Source organism: Tachypleus tridentatus, chromosome 13, assembly GCF_004210375.1.
Source record: "Tachypleus tridentatus isolate NWPU-2018 chromosome 13, ASM421037v1, whole genome shotgun sequence".
In the NCBI taxonomy this organism is placed as follows: Eukaryota; Metazoa; Arthropoda; class Merostomata; order Xiphosura; family Limulidae; genus Tachypleus; species Tachypleus tridentatus.
Genome location: NC_134837.1, coordinates 10,844,773 through 10,864,540, shown reverse-complemented (window position 1 = coordinate 10,864,540; position 19,768 = coordinate 10,844,773). Strand labels below are relative to the sequence as shown.

The 19,768-nt window shown below is 32.0% G+C and overlaps 2 pseudogenes across 2 annotated transcripts in view; both read left to right on the top strand.

Annotated features, from left to right (window-relative positions):
- Positions 1–19,768, top strand: part of LOC143240069 (atrial natriuretic peptide receptor 1-like) — a 460,913-nt pseudogene that overhangs the window by 171,167 nt on the left and 269,978 nt on the right. The window lies entirely within an intron of this gene.
- Positions 1–19,768, top strand: part of LOC143240071 (protein Aster-B-like) — a 91,650-nt pseudogene that overhangs the window by 42,823 nt on the left and 29,059 nt on the right. Inside the window, exons 8-9 of the transcript XR_013021547.1 lie at positions 17,633–17,780; positions 18,017–18,163. The product of XR_013021547.1 is annotated as a protein Aster-B-like (transcript). The remainder of the gene's footprint in view (positions 1–17,632; positions 17,781–18,016; positions 18,164–19,768) is intronic.

The window sequence follows — 19,768 nt, the reverse complement described above, 5'->3', positions numbered from 1 at the left end:
AGAGTAGTTCATAAAGAAGACAGTATAATAATGTCAGAAGGTCGATTAAAGAGTAGTTTATAAACAAGACAGTATAATAACACAAGGAAGGTGGGTTAAAGAGTAGTTTATAAACAAGACAGTATAATAATGTCAGAAGGTCGATTAAAGAATAGTTTATAAACAAGACAGTATAATAACATAAGGAAGGTGGATTAAAGAGTAGTTTATAAACAAGACAGTATAATAATGTCAGAAGGTCGATTAAAGAATAGTTTATAAACAAGACAGTATAATAACATAAGGAAGGTGGTTCTAAGATTAGTTTATAAACAAGACAGTATAATAACATAAGGAAGGTGGTTCTAAGATTAGTTTATAAACAAGACAGTATAATAACATAAGGAAGGTGGTTCTAAGATTAGTTTATAAACAAGACAGTATAATAACATAAGGAAGGTGGATTAAAGAGTAGTTTATAAACAAGACAGTATAATAATGTCAGAAGGTCGATTAAAGAGTAGTTTATAAACAAGACAGTAGAATAACATGAAGGTGGATTAAAGAGTAGTTTATAAACAAGACAGTATAATAACATAAGGAAGGTGGTTCTAAGATTAGTTTATAAACAAGACAGTATAATAACATAAGGAAGGTGGTTCTAAGATTAGTTTATAAACAAGACAGTAGAATAACATAAGGAAGGTGGTTCTAAGATTAGTTTATTAACAAGACAGTAGAATAACATAAGGAAGGTGGTTCTAAGATTAGTTTATAAACAAGACAGTATAATAACATAAGGAAGGTGGTTCTAAGATTAGTTTATAAACAAGACAGTATAATAACATAAGGAAGGTGGGTTAAAGAGTAGTTTATATACAAGACAGTATAATAACATGAGGAAGGTGGGTTAAAGAGTAGTTTATATACAAGACAGTATAATAACATAAGGAAGGTGGATTAAAGAGTAGTTTATAAACAAGACAGTATAATAACATAAGGAAGGTGGGTTAAAGAGTAGTTTATAAACAAGACAGTATAATAACATAAGGAAGGTGGATTAAAGAGTAGTTTATAAACAAGACAGTATAATAACATAAGGAAGGTGGATTAAAGAGTAGTTTATAAACAAGACAGTATAATAACATAAGGAAGGTCGATTAAAGAGTAGTTTATAAACAAGACAGTATAATAACATAAGGAAGGTCGATTAAAGAGTAGTTTATAAACAAGACAGTATAATAACATAAGGAAGGTGGATTAAAGAGTAGTTTATAAACAAGACAGTATAATAACATAAGGAAGGTGGGTTAAAGAGTAATTTATAAACAAGACAGTATAATAACATAAAGAAGGTGGGTTAAAGAGTAATTTATAAACAAGACAGTATAATAACATAAGGAAGGTGGATTAAAGAGTATTTTTTTAACAAGACAGTATAATAACATAAGGAAGGTGGATTAAAGAGTAGTTTATAAACAAGACAGTATAATAACATAAGGAAGGTGGATTAAAGAGTAGTTTATAAACAAGACAGTATAATAACATACGGAAGTTGGGTTAAAGAGTAGTTTATAAACAAGACAGTATAATAACATAAGGAAGGTGGATTAAAGAGTAGTTTATAAACAAGACAGTATAATAACATAAGGAAGTTGGTTCTAAGATTAGTTTATAAACAAGACAGTATAATGACATAAGGAAGGTGGGTTAAAGATTAGTTTATAAACAAGACAGTATAATAACATAAGGAAAGTGGATTAAAGAGTAGTTTATAAACAAGACAGTGTAATAACATAAGGAAAGTGGATTAAAGAGTAGTTTATAAACAAGACAGTATAATTACATAAGGAAGGTGGGTTAAAGAGTAGTTTATAAACAAGACAGTATAATAACATAAGGAAGGTGGGTTAAAGAGTAGTTATAAACAAGACAGTATAATAACATAAGGAAGGTGGATTAAAGAGTAGTTTATAAACAAGACAGTATAATAACATAAGGAAGGTGGATTAAAGAGTAGTTTATAAACAAGACAGTATAATAACATAAGGAAGGTGGATTAAAGATTAGGTTATAAACAAGACAGTATAATAACATAAGGAAGGTGGTTCTAAGATTAGTTTATAAACAAGACAGTAGAATAACATAAGGAAGGTGGGTTAAAGAGTAGTTTATAAACAAGACAGTAGAATAACATAAGGAAGGTGGTTCTAAGATTAGTTTATAAACAAGACAGTATAATAACATAAGGAAGGAGGGTTAAAGAGTAGTTTATAAACAAGACAGTAGAATAACATAAGGAAGGTGGTTCTAAGATTAGTTTATAAACAAGACAGTATAATAACATAAGGAAGGTGGGTTAAAGATTAGTTTATAAACAAGACAGTATAATAACATAAGGAAGGAGGGTTAAAAGAGTAGTTTATAAACAAGACAGTAGAATAACATAAGGAAGGTGGTTCTAAGATTAGTTTATAAACAAGACAGTATAATAACATAAGGAAGGTGGGTTAAAAGTAATTTATAAACAAGACAGTAGAATAACATAAGGAAGGTGGGTTAAAGAGTAGTTTATAAACAAGACAGTATAATAACATAAGGAAGGTGGATTAAAGATTAGGTTATAAACAAGACAGTATAATAACATAAGGAAGGTGGATTATAGAGTAGTTTATAAACAAGACTATAATAACATAAGGAAGGTGGTTCTAAGAGTAGTTTATAAACAAGACAGTGTAATAACATAAGGAAGGTGGGTTAGAGTAATTTATAAACAAGACAGTTTAATAACATAAGGAAGGTGGGTTAAAGAGTAGTTTATAAACAAGACAGTATAATAACATAAGGAAAGTGGATGAAAGAGTAGTTTATAAACAAGACAGTGTAATAACATAAGGAAGGTGGGTTAGAGTAATTTATAAACAAGACAGTATAATAACATAAGGAAGGTGGGTTAAAGAGTAGTTCATAAAGAAGACAGTATAATAACATAAGGAAGGTGGATTAAAGAGTAGTTTATAAACAACACAGTATAATAATGTCAGAAGGTCGATTAAAGAGTAGTTTATAAACAAGACAGTATAATAACACAAGGAAGGTGGGTTAAAGAGTAGTTTATAAACAAGACAGTATAATAATGTCAGAAGGTCGATTAAAGAATAGTTTATAAACAAGACAGTATAATAACATAAGGAAGGTGGATTAAAGAGTAGTTTATAAACAAGACAGTATAATAATGTCAGAAGGTCGATTAAAGAATAGTTTATAAACAAGACAGTATAATAACATAAGGAAGGTGGTTCTAAGATTAGTTTATAAACAAGACAGTATAATAACATAAGGAAGGTGGTTCTAAGATTAGTTTATAAACAAGACAGTATAATAACATAAGGAAGGTGGTTCTAAGATTAGTTTATAAACAAGACAGTATAATAACATAAGGAAGGTGGATTAAAGAGTAGTTTATAAACAAGACAGTATAATAATGTCAGAAGGTCGATTAAAGAGTAGTTTATAAACAAGACAGTAGAATAACATGAAGGTGGATTAAAGAGTAGTTTATAAACAAGACAGTATAATAACATAAGGAAGGTGGTTCTAAGATTAGTTTATAAACAAGACAGTATAATAACATAAGGAAGGTGGTTCTAAGATTAGTTTATAAACAAGACAGTATAATAACATAAGGAAGGTGGTTCTAAGATTAGTTTATAAACAAGACAGTAGAATAACATAAGGAAGGTGGTTCTAAGATTAGTTTATAAACAAGACAGTATAATAACATAAGGAAGGTGGTTCTAAGATTAGTTTATAAACAAGACAGTATAATAACATAAGGAAGGTGGGTTAAAGAGTAGTTTATAAACAAGACAGTATAATAACATGAGGAAGGTGGGTTAAAGAGTAGTTTATAAACAAGACAGTATAATAACATAAGGAAGGTGGATTAAAGAGTAGTTTTTAAACAAGACAGTATAATATCATAAGGAAGATGGTTCTAAGATTAGTTTATAAACAAGACAGTATAATAACATAAGGAAAGTGGATTAAAGAGTAGTTTATAAACAAGACAGTATAATTACATAAGGAAGGTGGGTTAAAGAGTAGTTTATAAACAAGACAGTATAATAACATAAGGAAGGTGGGTTAAAGAGTAGTTTATAAACAAGACAGTATAATAACATAAGGAAGGTGGATTAAAGAGTAGTTTATAAACAAGACAGTATAATAACATAAGGAAGGTCGATTAAAGAGTAATTTATAAACAAGACAGTATAATAACATAAGGAAGATGGATTAAAGAGTAGTTTATAAACAAGACAGTATAATTACATAAGGAAGGTGGGTTAAAGAGTAGTTTATAAACAAGACAGTATAATAACAAAAGGAAGGTGGGTTAAAGAGTAGTTTATAAACAAGACAGTATAATAACATAAGGAAGGTGGATTAAAGAGTAGTTTATAAACAAGACAGTATAATAACATAAGGAAGGTGGATTAAAGATTAGTTTATAAACAAGACAGTATAATAACATAAGGAAGGTGGGTTAAAGAGTAGTTTTTAAACAAGACAGTATAATATCATAAGGAAGATGGTTCTAAGATTAGTTTATAAACAAGACAGTATAATAACATAAGGAAAGTGGATTAAAGAGTAGTTTATAAACAAGACAGTGTAATAACATAAGGAAAGTGGATTAAAGAGTAGTTTATAAACAACACAGTATAATTACATAAGGAAGGTGGGTTAAAGAGTAGTTTATAAACAAGACAGTATAATAACATAAGGAAGGTGGGTTAAAGAGTAGTTTATAAACAAGACAGTATAATAACATAAGGAAGGTGGATTAAAGAGTAGTTTATAAACAAGACAGTATAATAACATAAGGAAGGTGGATTAAAGAGTAGTTTATAAACAAGACAGTATAATAACATAAGGAAGGTGGATTAAAGATTAGATTATAAACAAGACAGTATAATAACATAAGGAAGGTGGGTTAGAGTAATTTATAAACAAGACAGTATAATAACATAAGGAAGGTGGGTTAAAGAGTAGTTTATAAACAAGACAGTAGAATAACATAAGGAAGGTGGTTCTAAGATTAGTTTATAAACAAGACAGTATAATAACATATGGAAGGAGGGTTAAAGAGTAGTTTATAAACAAGACAGTAGAATAACATAAGGAAGGTGGTTCTAAGATTAGTTTATAAACAAGACAGTATAATAACATAAGGAAGGTGGGTTAAAGATTAGTTTATAAACAAGACAGTATAATAACATAAGGAAGGAGGGTTAAAGAGTAGTTTATAAACAAGACAGTAGAATAACATAAGGAAGGTGGTTCTAATATTAGTTTATAAACAAGACAGTATAATAACATGAGGAAGGTGGGTTAAAGAGTAGTTTATAAACAAGACAGTATAATAACATAAGGAAAGTGGGTTAAAGAGTAGTTTATAAACAAGACAGTATAATAACATAAGGAAGGTGGGTTAAAGAGTAGTTTATAAAGAAGACAGTATAATATCATAAGGAAGATGGTTCTAAGATTAGTTTATAAACAAGACAGTGTAATAACATAAGGAAGGTGGGTTAAAGAGTAATTTATAAACAAGACAGTAGAATAACATAAGGAAGGTGGGTTAAAGAGTAGTTTATAAACAAGACAGTATAATAATATAAGGAAGGTGGATTAAAGATTAGGTTATAAACAAGACAGTATAATAACATAAGGAAGGTGGATTAAAGAGTAGTTTATGAACAAGACTATAATAACATAAGGAAGGTGGGTTAAAGAGTAGTTTATAAACAAGACAGTATAATAACATAAGGAAGGTGGGTTAGAGTAATTTATAAACAAGACAGTATAATAACATAAGGAAGGTGGTTCTAAGATTAGTTTATAAACAAGACAGTATAATAACATAAGGAAGGTGGGTTAAAGATTAGTTTATAAACAAGACAGTATAATAACATAAGGAAGGTGGGTTAAAGAGTAGTTTATAAAGAAGACAGTATAATATCATAAGGAAGATGGTTCTAAGATTAGTTTATAAACAAGACAGTGTAATAACATAAGGAAGGTGGGTTAAAGAGTAATTTATAAACAAGACAGTAGAATAACATAAGGAAGGTGGGTTAAAGAGTAGTTTATAAACAAGACAGTATAATAACATAAGGAAGGTGGATTAAAGAGTAGTTTATAAACAAGACAGTATAATAACATAAGGAAGGTAAGTTAAAGAGTAGTTTATAAAGAAGACAGTATAATATCATAAGGAAGATGGTTCTAAGATTAGTTTATAAACAAGACAGTGTAATAACATAAGGAAGGTGGGTTAAAGAGTAATTTATAAACAAGACAGTAGAATAACATAAGGAAGGTGGGTTAAAGAGTAGTTTATAAACAAGACATTATAATAACATAAGGAAGGTGGATTAAAGATTAGGTTATAAACAAGACAGTATAATAACATAAGGAAGGTGGATTAAAGAGTAGTTTATAAACAAGACTATAATAACATAAGGAAGGTGGATTAAAGAGTAGTTTATAAACCAGACAGTATAATAACATAAGGAAGGTCGATTAAAGAGTAGTTTATAAACAAGACAGTATAATAACATAAGGAAGGTGGGTTAGAGTAATTTATAAACAAGACAGTATAATAACATAAGGAAGGTGGTTCTAAGATTAGTTTATAAACAAGACAGTATAATAACATAAGGAAGGTGGGTTAAAGATTAGTTTATAAACAAGACAGTATAATAACATAAGGAAGGTGGTTCTAAGAGTAGATTATAAACAAGACAGTATAATAACATAAGGAAGGTGGATTAAAGATTAGTTTATAAACAATACAGTATAATAACATAAGGAAGGTGGGTTAAAGAGTAGTTTTTAAACAAGACAGTATAATATCATAAGGAAGATGGTTCTAAGATTAGTTTATAAACAAGACAGTATAATAACATAAGGAAAGTGGATTAAAGAGTAGTTTATAAACAAGACAGTGTAATAACATAAGGAAAGTGGATTAAAGAGTAGTTTATAAACAAGACAGTATAATTACCTAAGGAAGGTGTGTTAAAGAGTAGTTTATAAACAAGACAGTATAATAACATAAGGAAGGTGGGTTAAAGAGTAGTTTATAAACAAGACAGTATAATAACATAAGGAAGGTGGATTAAAGAGTAGTTTATAAACAAGACAGTATAATAACATAAGGAAGGTGGATTAAAGAGTAGTTTATAAACAAGACAGTATAATAACATAAGGAAGGTGGATTAAAGATTAGGTTATAAACAAGACAGTATAATAACATAAGGAAGGTTGGTTAGAGTAATTTATAAACAAGACAGTATAATAACATAAGGAAGGTGGGTTAAAGAGTAGTTTATAAACAAGACAGTAGAATAACATAAGGAAGGTGGTTCTAAGATTAGTTTATAAACAAGACAGTATAATAACATAAGGAAGGAGGGTTAAAGAGTAGTTTATAAACAAGACAGTAGAATAACATAAGGAAGGTGGTTCTAAGATTAGTTTATAAACAAGACAGTATAATAACATAAGGAAGGTGGGTTAAAGAGTAGTTTATAAACAAGACAGTATAATAACATAAGGAAAGTGGGTTAAAGAGTAGTTTATAAACAAGACAGTAGAATAACATAAGGAAGGTGGTTCTAAGGTTAGTTTATAAACAAGACAGTATAATAACATAAGGATGGTGGGTTAAAGAGTAGTTTATAAACAAGACAGTATAATAACATAAGGAAGGTTGGTTAAAGAGTAGTTTATAAACAAGACTATAATAACATAAGGAAGGTGGGTTAAAGAGTAATTTATAAACAAGACAGTAGAATAACATAAGGAAGGTGGGTTAAAGAGTAGTTCATAAGGAAGACAGTATAATAACATAAGGAAGGTGGATTAAAGAGTAGTTTATAAACAATACAGTATAATATTGTTGGGAATCCAGCAATGAGCAGAGTTGTTGCCTTTTATTGTATTAGGTTACTTTCGTCACACAAGTTGCCCCTTTTATACTGTTAAATAACTTTCTTCACACCAGAGTTGTCCCTTTTATATTTCTAAGTAACTTTCTTCATGTCAGAGTTGCCCCTTTTATTTTGTTAAGTAACTTTCTTCATTTCAGAGTTGCCCCTTTTATTTTGTTAAGTAACTTTCTTCATGTCAGAGTTGTCCCTTTTATTTTGTTAAGTAACTTTCTTCATGTCAGAGTTACTCCTTTTATTTTGTTATGTAACTTTCTTCATGTCAGAGTTGTCCCTTTTATATTTCTAAGTAACTTTCTTCATGTCAGAGTTGCCCCTTTTATTTTGTTAAGTAACTTTCTTCATGTCAGAGTTGTCCCTTTTATTTTGTTAAGTAACTTTCTTCATGTCAGAGTTGTCCCTTTTATATTTCTAAGTAACTTTCTTCATGTCAGAGTTGCCCCTTTTATTTTTGAGTAACTTTCTTCATTTCAGAGTTGCCCCTTTTATTTTGTTAGGTAACTTTCTTCATGTCAGAGTTACTCCTTTTTTTGTTAGGTAAATTTCTTCATACAATGATTGTGCTTATTCAACACTTATTTTGCTTGCAACTCACTCCTCTGTTATTTTGTACCACATTAAAGTCTGAAAGTATTCAGTGTACATGAATTTTTTATGTTCGGTTATCTGTAGCTACCAGATTACCATAGATTAAAGTTTTTTATATATGGCCAAAGGTGTTCAGCCATCTGTGTGCTTATTATGTTTGGGATATAGGTTCCATCATTACTGTAAAGTTCAAGTTTCTTTGGTCTCTCCTCTCTGTCAACACTTGTCATACTGTCTCTAGAGCTATTTATCATGAAGTGTACAAGTTAAGGCATGGAGTTGTTATCAATGTACAATGTACATTAGGACTATGGATCAGCCATGGTAGCATGTTTATGTCAGTTTCTAAAAACAGCAACAAAGAACCTTGTTTTATTTAAAGGTCAATGGTTCATTTCCACGAAACTGCCAGAGTCCTAGAAGTGTAGGGTGTCCAGGTACTTATTGGCAGTAAGATGACCCTTGACAACTACTGTTGGACCAAGTCCATACCAGAAGTAATACACCCACATCATGACAGAGCCTTGAGACCCCTTTATAGAGGGTACCAAGTAATTAGTTTTAGTCTTCACCATCAACTCACATTCAGTCATAATTTTCACCATCAACTCACATTCAGTCATAATTTTCACTATCAACTCACATTCAGTCATAATTTTCACCATCAACTCACATTCAGTCATAATTTTCACTATCAACTCACATTCAGTCATAGTTTTCACTGTCAACACGCAATCAGTGTCATAGTTTTCACCATTAACACACAGTAAGTGTCATAATTTCACCGTCAACACGCAAACAGTGTCATAGTTTTCACCATTAACACACAGTAAGTGTCATAATTTCACCGTCAACATGCAATCAGTGTCATAGTTTTCACTATCAACATGCAAGCAGTGTTATAGTTTTCACTATCAACATGCAATCAGTGTCCTAGTTTTCACTATCAACATGCAATCAGTGTCGTAGTTCTCACTGTCAATACAGTCATAGTTTCACTTTCAACACACAACCAGTGTTGTAATCTTAACTGTTAACATGCAATCATTGTCATAGTTTCACTGTCAACTCACAATCAGTGTTGTAATTTTTACTGTCAACAAGCAGTCAGTGTCAGTTTTCACCACCAACACACAACCAGTCATAATTTTAAATGTCAACAAGCAGTCAGTGTCAGTTTTCACCACCAACACACAACCAGTCATAATTTTAAATGTCAACACACAACCAGCATCATAGTTTTCACCACCAACACACAACCAGTCATAATTTTAAATGTCAACACACAACCAGCATCATAGTTTTCACCACCAACACACAACCAGTCATAATTTTAAATGTCAACACACAACCAGCATCATAGTTTTCACCACCAACACACAACCAGTCATAATTTTAAATGTCAACACACAACCAGTCATAGTTTTCACCACCAACACACAACCAGTCATAATTTTAAATGTCAACACACAACCAGTCATAGTTTTCACCACCAACACACAACCAGTCATAATTTTAAATGTCAACACACAATCAGCATCATAGTTTTCACCACCAACACACAACCAGTCATAATTTTAAATGTCAACACACAATCAGCATCATAGTTTTCACCACCAACACACAACCAGTCATAATTTTAAATGTCAACACACAATCAGCATCATAGTTTTCACCACCAACACACAACCAGTCATAATTTTAAATGTCAACACACAATCAGCATCATAGTTTTCACCACCAACACACAACCAGTCATAATTTTAAATGTCAACACACAATCAGCATCATAGTTTTCACCACCAACACACAACCAGTCATAATTTTAAATGTCAACACACAACCAGTCATAGTTTTCACCACCAACACACAACCAGTCATAATTTTAAATGTCAACACACAATCAGCATCATAGTTTTCACCACCAACACACAACCAGTCACAATTTTAAATGTCAACACACAATCAGCATCATAGTTTTCACCACCAACACACAACCAGTCATAATTTTAAATGTCAACACACAATCAGCATCATAGTTTTCACCACCAACACACAACCAGTCATAATTTTAAATGTCAACACACAATCAGCATCATAGTTTTCACCACCAACACACAACCAGTCATAATTTTAAATGTCAACACACAACCAGCATCATAGTTTTCACCACCAACACACAACCAGTCATAATTTTAAATGTCAACACACAACCAGCATCATAGTTTTCACCACCAACACACAACCAGTCATAATTTTAAATGTCAACACACAACCAGTCATAGTTTTCACCACCAACACACAACCAGTCATAATTTTAAATGTCAACACACAACCAGTCATAGTTTTCACCACCAACACACAACCAGTCATAATTTTAAATGTCAACACACAATCAGCATCATAGTTTTCACCACCAACACACAACCAGTCACAATTTTAAATGTCAACACACAATCAGCATCATAGTTTTCACCACCAACACACAACCAGTCATAATTTTAAATGTCAACACACAATCAGCATCATAGTTTTCACCACCAACACACAACCAGTCATAATTTTAAATGTCAACACACAATCAGCATCATAGTTTTCACCACCAACACACAACCAGTCATAATTTTTACTGTCAACACACAATCAGCATCATAGTTTTCACCACCAACACACAACCAGTCATAATTTTTACTGTCAACACACAATCAGCATCATAGTTTTCACCACCAACACACAACCAGTCATAATTTTAAATGTCAACACACAATCAGCATCATAGTTTTCACCACCAACACACAACCAGTCATAATTTTTACTGTCAACACACAATCAGCATCATAGTTTTCACCACCAACACACAACCAGTCATAATTTTAAATGTCAACACACAATCAGCATCATAGTTTTCACCACCAACACACAACCAGTCATAATTTTAAATGTCAACACACAATCAGCATCATAGTTTTCACCACCAACACACAACCAGTCATAATTTTAAATGTCAACACACAACCAGTCATAGTTTTCACCAACACACAACCAGTGCCTATTTTTCACTGTTGACACACGCACTCTGACCCATTAGACAGTAATCTTTAATTTCCACATATCCAGGTTCTGCATTTCATGTCCTCTATATGTACCTCAGTTCATGGTTTAACATGATAAGAGGCTCATTAACTGTAGTAAAACCATTTTATACAGTCCTCTCACACTAGCCATGGTCCTAGTTAAGTGGTTGAACTTCAGTGTATGTTCCATTATGTAGATTCTAAGCCACTACATTTGTAAATGTTATTTTTGATCTTGTTGCTACTTTAGTGAGAGAGAGAGTATTAGTATACAACTCCAAACATTTGTCTATGTAACCACACCATAACACTGGGTATAACCAGAATTAGTACAATCAATCTAACACACTTCATTAATATATTATGTTTTTTTTTATTCTTCTGTACTTTGGAGAAAAAAAGAAGGAAGAGTATCCACCTTCCCATAACTGTCCGCATGCAGTGAAGAGTGATATAGATGTGAGACATTGTGGGCCTGAGTACCCACATCTTGTTCTCCTAACACCTTCCCATAACTGTCCATGTGCAGTGAAGGGTGATATAGATGTGAGACATTGTGAGCCTGAGTACCCACATCTTGTTCTCCTAACACCTTCTCATAACTGTCCGCGTGCAGTGAAGGGTGATATAGATGTGAGACATTGTGGGCCTGAGTACCCACATCTTGTTCTCCTAACACCTTCCCATAACTGTCCATGTGCAGTGAAGAGTGATATAGATGTGAGACATTGTGGGCCTGAGTACCCACATCTTGTTCTCCTAACACCTTCCCATAACTGTCCATGTGCAGTGAAGGGTGATATAGATGTGAGACATTGTGAGCCTGAGTACCCACATCTTGTTCTCCTAACACCTTCTCATAACTGTCCATGTGCAGTGAAGAGTGATATAGATGTGAGACATTGTGGGCCTGAGTACCCACATCTTGTTCTCCTAACACCTTCCCATAACTGTCCGCGTGCAGTGAAGGGTGATATAGATGTGAGACATTGTGGGCCTGAGTACCCACATCTTGTTCTCCTAACACCTTCCCATAACTGTCCGTGTACAGTGAAGGGTGATATAGATGTGAGACATTGTGGGCCTGAGTACCCACATCTTGTTCTCCTAACACCTTCCCATAACTGTCTGCGTGCAGTGAAGGGTGATATAGATGTGAGACATTGTGGGCCTGAGTACCCACATCTTGTTCTCCTAACACCTTCCCATAACTGTCTGCGTGCAGTGAAGGGTGATATAGATGTGAGACATTGTGGGCCTGAGTACCCACATCTTGTTCTCCTAACACCTTCCCATAACTGTCAGCTGCAGTGAAGGGTGATATAGATGTGAGACATTGTGGGCCTGAGTACCCACATCTTGTTCTCCTAACACCTTCCCATAACTGTCCGCGTGCAGTGAAGGGTGATATAGATGTGAGACATTGTGGGCCTGAGTACCCACATCTTGTTCTCTAACACCTTCCCATAACTGTCCGTGCAGTGAAGGGTGATATAGATGTGAGACATTGTGGGCCGGAGTACCCACATCTTGTTCTCCTAACACCTTCCCATAACTGTCCGCGTGCAGTGAAGGGTGATATAGATGTGAGACATTCTGGGCCTGAGTACCCACATCTTGTTCTCCTAACACCTTCCCATAACTGTCCGCGTGCAGTGAAGGGTGATATAGATGTGAGACATTGTGGGCCTGAGTACCCACATCTTGTTCTCCTAACACCTTCCCATAACTGTCCGCGTGCAGTGAAGGGTGATATAGATGTGAGACATTGTGGGCCTGAGTACCCACATCTTGTTCTCCTAACACCTTCCCATAACTGTCCGCGTGCAGTGAAGGGTGATATAGATGTGAGACATTGTGGGCCTGAGTACCCACATCTTGTTCTCCTAATGTCTATTTCATTTGATTATTTAATTATTATTTATGAACTTCATGGGAGATTGGTGAACGGAGGCTAAGACTGATAAGACTGTGTATCCCCACTGCAATGTGTGTCCTAAGTTTCAGCCAAACCCTAGGGTACATATTATTTCACACATTATAGCTTGGGAATCCTTTTAATTTGTGCATCATTTTTTTATTTTTGTTTATTAAAAATAACATCAGTCAGAGATTTTGATTCTCTGGTTTTGATGCAGTCCTTCTTTGTAATTTGATTTGATATTACTGGACTGTTGAGTAGTAATATTCTGTACTTTAATATAGAATAATTTACTTATTGATTGATTTGGAAATAACCACTGAAATATAAAAACAATTAATTTATTTCTCATTGTTTTAATCACACATCTTACTAGTTACTGTTAAGTAATACTGTAGTGAGTACCTCATGGCATATATACCAGCTATAAATCTATCTAAAGTGGCAACTCACTTACCCTTCTGAACACACACACACAGCTGGGTGTGGTTGATTTATTTGTGTGGGCACAGCCAGGTTAGTCAGCTGTGTAATTTGTGCTTAACAACAAACAAACAAATAATCACCCTAAAATGTTTTAAAAACTATTTTCAAAGGTATACATATATTAATGTTTTCCCCACCCCAGACTTTGACAGTAATAAATCACATGCAGCTAAACATACATGTATTTATATGTGTATGTATTCACTACTTATATGTATTTTCATTTTCAACTTTCCATGGGAATGCTTATTTAGCTAAAATTGATATCAATTAATACTTGTTTCCTATAAACCTAGAAATAGTTATAGTAAGTTAGTTACATGTGTTTTGTGTTAAAAAGTGTTATTGGATACTTTTTAACACAAAAATTGCTTATTCATGTAGTTCTGACATCATATATTTTTATCTGTTTTTGCTTTATCACGTACTTGTGTATACGTAAATGTTATTAAATGTCATGGTTGGGTTTTATGTTGTTGTACAGGTTACAAGAGTGTTGTAAGATACACATGTTTAACTCTGTGTATAATTAAAGGTCTCATTGGTACAGTGAAAGTTTTGTGTTTACGTAGATTACAAAATGACATTTAAAAAAAATACTTTTATTGTGTGTGAGTTTTTATAACGCTTTGATATTAGGCTCATTTTATTTCATGTTAAATTATTCTTAAATTTGCTCTATAAGATGTAGAACTGCAAATAGCTAGATTTAAATTCCTCGATGCTCCCTTTTGAGATATTAACTAAGTCATCAGAGCATGTGTGTGTTGTGTGTATGGGTACAGGCTCACACATTATTAAAAATATTTTTTTGATTCAGATCCTTTCAGTCTGAGATGGCTACATATACTAAAACATCCAGGAAAATACATATAGAAATGGGGTTGTCAGATGAGCCAAAATCTTCTAACTATTTGTTTTGGTTCAGTATATGGCTAGGAATATTCTTTAAGTTTGCTACATGGATTGAAACTTTGTTTTGGAAAACTAAATGCTTAGTTTGTTTTAAAGCTGTGTCAGTTTTTTGTTTTGTTGTGCTTGTAGTTTGTGATCTATGGAGAAGGATAAGGGTGGAATGTGACTACATGGTTTTAACTATCTTAGTAAGTATAAATACATATAAATTAAGATGAATGTGACTTCATGGTTTTAACGGTCTTAGTAAGTATAAATACATATAAATTAAGATGAATGTGACTTCATGGTTTTAACGGTCTTAGTAAGTATAAATACATATAAATTAAGATGAATGTGACTTCATGGTTTTAACGGTCTTAGTAAGTATAAATACATATAAATTAAGATGAATGTGACTTCATGGTTTTAACAGTCTTAGTAAGTATAGACACATATAATTTAAGATGAATGTGACTTCACGGTTTTAACGGTCTTAGTAAGTATAGATACATATAAATTAAGATGAATGGGACCTAATGGTTTTAACGGTCTTAGTAAGTATAGACACATAAATTAAGATGAATGTGACTTCATGGTTTTAACGGTCTTAGTAAGTATAGACACATAAATTAAGATGAATGTGACTTCATGGTTTTAACGGTCTTAGTAAGTATAGACACATATAAATTAAGATGAATGTGACTTCATGGTTTTAACAGTCTTAGTAAGTATAGACACATATAAATTAAGATGATTGTGACTTCATGGTTTTAACAGTCTTAGTGAGTATAGACACATATAAATTAAGATGAATGTGACTTTACGGTTTTAACAGTCTTAATAAGTATAGATACATATAAATTAAGATGAATGGGACCTAATGGTTTTAATGGTCTTAGTAAGTATAGACACATAAATTAAGATGAATGTGACTTCATGGTTTTAACGGTCTCAGTAAGTATAGATACATATAAATTAAGATGAATGGGACCTAATGGTTTTAATGGTCTTAGTAAGTATAGACACATAAATTAAGATGAATGTGACTTCATGGTTTTAACGGTCTTAGTAAGTATAGACACATATAAATTAAGATGAATGTGACTTCATGGTTTTAACGGTCTTAGTAAGTATAGACACATATAAATTAAGATGAATGTGACTTCATGGTTTTAACGGTCTTAGTAAGTATAGACACATATAAATTAAGATGATTGTGACTTCATGGTTTTAACAGTCTTAGTAAGTATAGACACATATAAATTAAGATGATTGTGACTTCATGGTTTTAACAGTCTTAGTAAGTATAGACACATATAAATTAAGATGAATGTGACTTCATGGTTTTAACGGTCTTAGTAAGTATAGATAGATATAAATTAAGATGAATGTGACTTCATGGTTTTAACGGTCTTAGTAAGTATAGACACATATAAATTAAGATGATTGTGACTTCATGGTTTTAACAGTCTTAGTAAGTATAGACACATATAAATTAAGATGAATGTGACTTTACGGTTTTAACAGTCTTAATAAGTATAGATACATATAAATTAAGATGAATGTGACTTCATGGTTTTAACGGTCTTAGTAAGTATAGACACATATAAATTAAGATGATTGTGACTTCATGGTTTTAACAGTCTTAGTAAGTATAGACACATATAAATTAAGATGATTGTGACTTCATGGTTTTAACAGTCTTAGTAAGTATAGACACATATAAATTAAGATGAATGTGACTTCATGGTTTTAACGGTCTTAGTAAGTATAGATAGATATAAATTAAGATGAATGTGACTTCATGGTTTTAACGGTCTTAGTAAGTATAGACACATATAAATTAAGATGATTGTGACTTCATGGTTTTAACAGTCTTAGTAAGTATAGACACATATAAATTAAGATGAATGTGACTTTACGGTTTTAACAGTCTTAATAAGTATAGATACATATAAATTAAGATGAATGTGACTTCATGGTTTTAACGGTCTTAGTAAGTATAGACACATATAAATTAAGATGAATGTGACTTCATGGTTTTAACGGTCTTAGTAAGTATAGACACATATAAATTAAGATGATTGTGACTTCATGGTTTTAACAGTCTTAGTAAGTATAGACACATATAAATTAAGATGAATGTGACTTTACGGTTTTAACAGTCTTAATAAGTATAGATACATATAAATTAAGATGAATGTGACTTCATGGTTTTAACGGTCTTAGTAAGTATAGATAGATATAAATTAAGATGACAAATGAGATCAGAATGTTAGTTACATAGTGTATTTCAGTCATTGGAGTAGCTGAATCTATTCAAATATATATGTGATGCTTCATGTACAGCTGTTTTGTTGTCAATAGTTTGTTGATTTTACTAGCCTATGTTTCAGGTAATAAAATGTTTCAAAAGGTATCATGCTTGTTTTGTGGGAATAACTTCATTGTGCATTTAGGGTTTGTTTTAATTATTTATTGATTTAGGTGGAAGGAAAAAGCCTTGCTTGTTCAAATAATTCTCAAAAATGAAAACAAAACAATTTAACTATAAGATACAGAATTGATATTTTTCTTGAATAAGTATCAAGTTTTGTATTTATTAGTCTTTTTAAATTAAGCTATTCTGTTCTATGTTGTTGCTGTCAAAATATTTGAATCTATTTCAGGAGTCAGTTGCAGGGCCAGAAAGTATCTGCAAACCAGTATCAGCCCCAGAAGTAAGACAGCTTGAGAGTCTTGGGCCTGTAGGAAAACTTCGCTCTGCTCAGTTCCCAACAGATTTCAGTGACACTTCAGAATCGGGAATAGATGATGGTGAGTGAGATAGTTAAAGAAAGTAGTAGATCTGCTCCACAATCTCTTGTATGTAAGAAATCATTGTACTGTATTATTGTTGATCAGTTCAAAGAATCCTTCAAATGTTTGCAGGATGAATTATTGTAATATTTGACACATTTTGTGCTTTCTTCTCCTGCTGTTTTTGTTTAGGAATTATAAAGAAGTTGAATAATTTTGATAGTTATCGTAAGAAACATTTATTGTTATGATAGCTGGTGAAGTATCTTGCCTGTGTTCTAACCATGATGGGAAAGAAATGATGAACTGTGTTATCTCTTTACCGGTTGACCACGTCTTCAACCTTGTTTTCTCGGGTTCTAAGTTTTTTCATGATCTTCTTGCGTCAAGAAAAACATACAGTAAGTAAAGAAAGATCTTTTTACAAATAGTGTTTGCTGTTTGTTCAAGTTAATCTATTGTTATTACTACAAACTAATTGTAGCATATCTGTATGGAGTGCTTCCAGTGGAATCTTTATTCATCTTACCACTTAGTGTTACTATATATTGAAATATCTTATTTTTTAGATGCAATCTTTGTATTGCGTGTTTGCAGTGGACATTTTTGTTCTTTTCTTTCTTGCTGTGTTGTAGATCCTTAGATATATGTAATAAAATTCAGTGCCACTTCTGTATCACTTAACCATTAAATTATATGTGGTCCATTACCCTTTTAAACATTTTTCTGAGGAAATATTTATGCATCAAATTATTTGCAGGTCCATTAATTTGTTGGTTTGATAACTGAAATATACTAGTGCCACACATAATTCCTCTAGCTATGTTACATATAATTGTTACATATTTTAAACAGAAAATGAGTAATTTTGCCCAAGCTTTTGGTCAGTTCTTTACAGTAAGTATTGTAACAGGCAAAGTTGTAAAGTTTCCAAGTACGACACAGTAGTGAACAGTGTATTAACGGTTTATCACTTAAGGTTTTTGTATTAAACCATAGCAGCTGAAGGAAAATTGAAGTAATATTCAAATTCAATATTCAAAATCAATGAAGATTTGGAAGCAAATTCAGTGCTGGCCATATAGCAACCTAAGTTGGTTTTACGACTAAAGAGAAATAACTTACAATGATTGGTTGATGAAGTTTCTGAGCTGGTGTGCCACTGTGTGTATGAAACAAATTTTACTGCAAAGACTTTTTGTAAAGAATCTGTGTACAATATATATAGATACTACAGAGACACCTGGCATGTGGGGACTTGTATTTCTCTTCCCATTTTACTTCATCCATCTTCTATCTTGTTTTATAGACATCTTCTAAATAGTTTTAACAATAGATTTGTTAATGAGCCAATCAGTCAGAATATTTAAAATTATTTACCAAGATGGTCAGTTTAATAGAGTATATATATAATAAGATGTGTTTAGGTTGAGAGTTAGTGACTTTAGATGCAAGATTAATCGTGCAACAAGTAAACAGTTACCAGTGTTAATTCAGCTCTGTCAATGTAAATGAGGTTCATCAGCAATTTCCTAGGGTCAGTCAACATTTGACCAAATTTACTGATATATGTACCATTACTTGGACATTAAACATATTTCTAAGCCCATTGAAGTGTGTAATGGAGCTTGAATACCATATTCTCACCTTTTAAGTTACGCATCAAGTGTCAGTAAATGTTTGAATTTTTAAGTCACTGTTAAAATATTATACATGTAGTTGTATCATGATTTGCCAAAGTTTCCACTTCCACATTATCTCCAAATTTGTGATTTTCAAAGTTATTTTATTAGTACAAGTTTTGTTGTTTTATGTTTTAATTAGTGTGAGGTTATGTTAAATTGAATTTGGGGATATTTTCTATACCAATTTTCATTTGAAAAATTGTTTTAGTCCTAAAAAATTAAAGTATTTTGTATGAGGTATTGAAATGTGTGTACCATTACACCTAAACTTAGATCAGGCCTTATGAACTTTAAATGTCAAATTTTGTTTTGTGCCTGTAT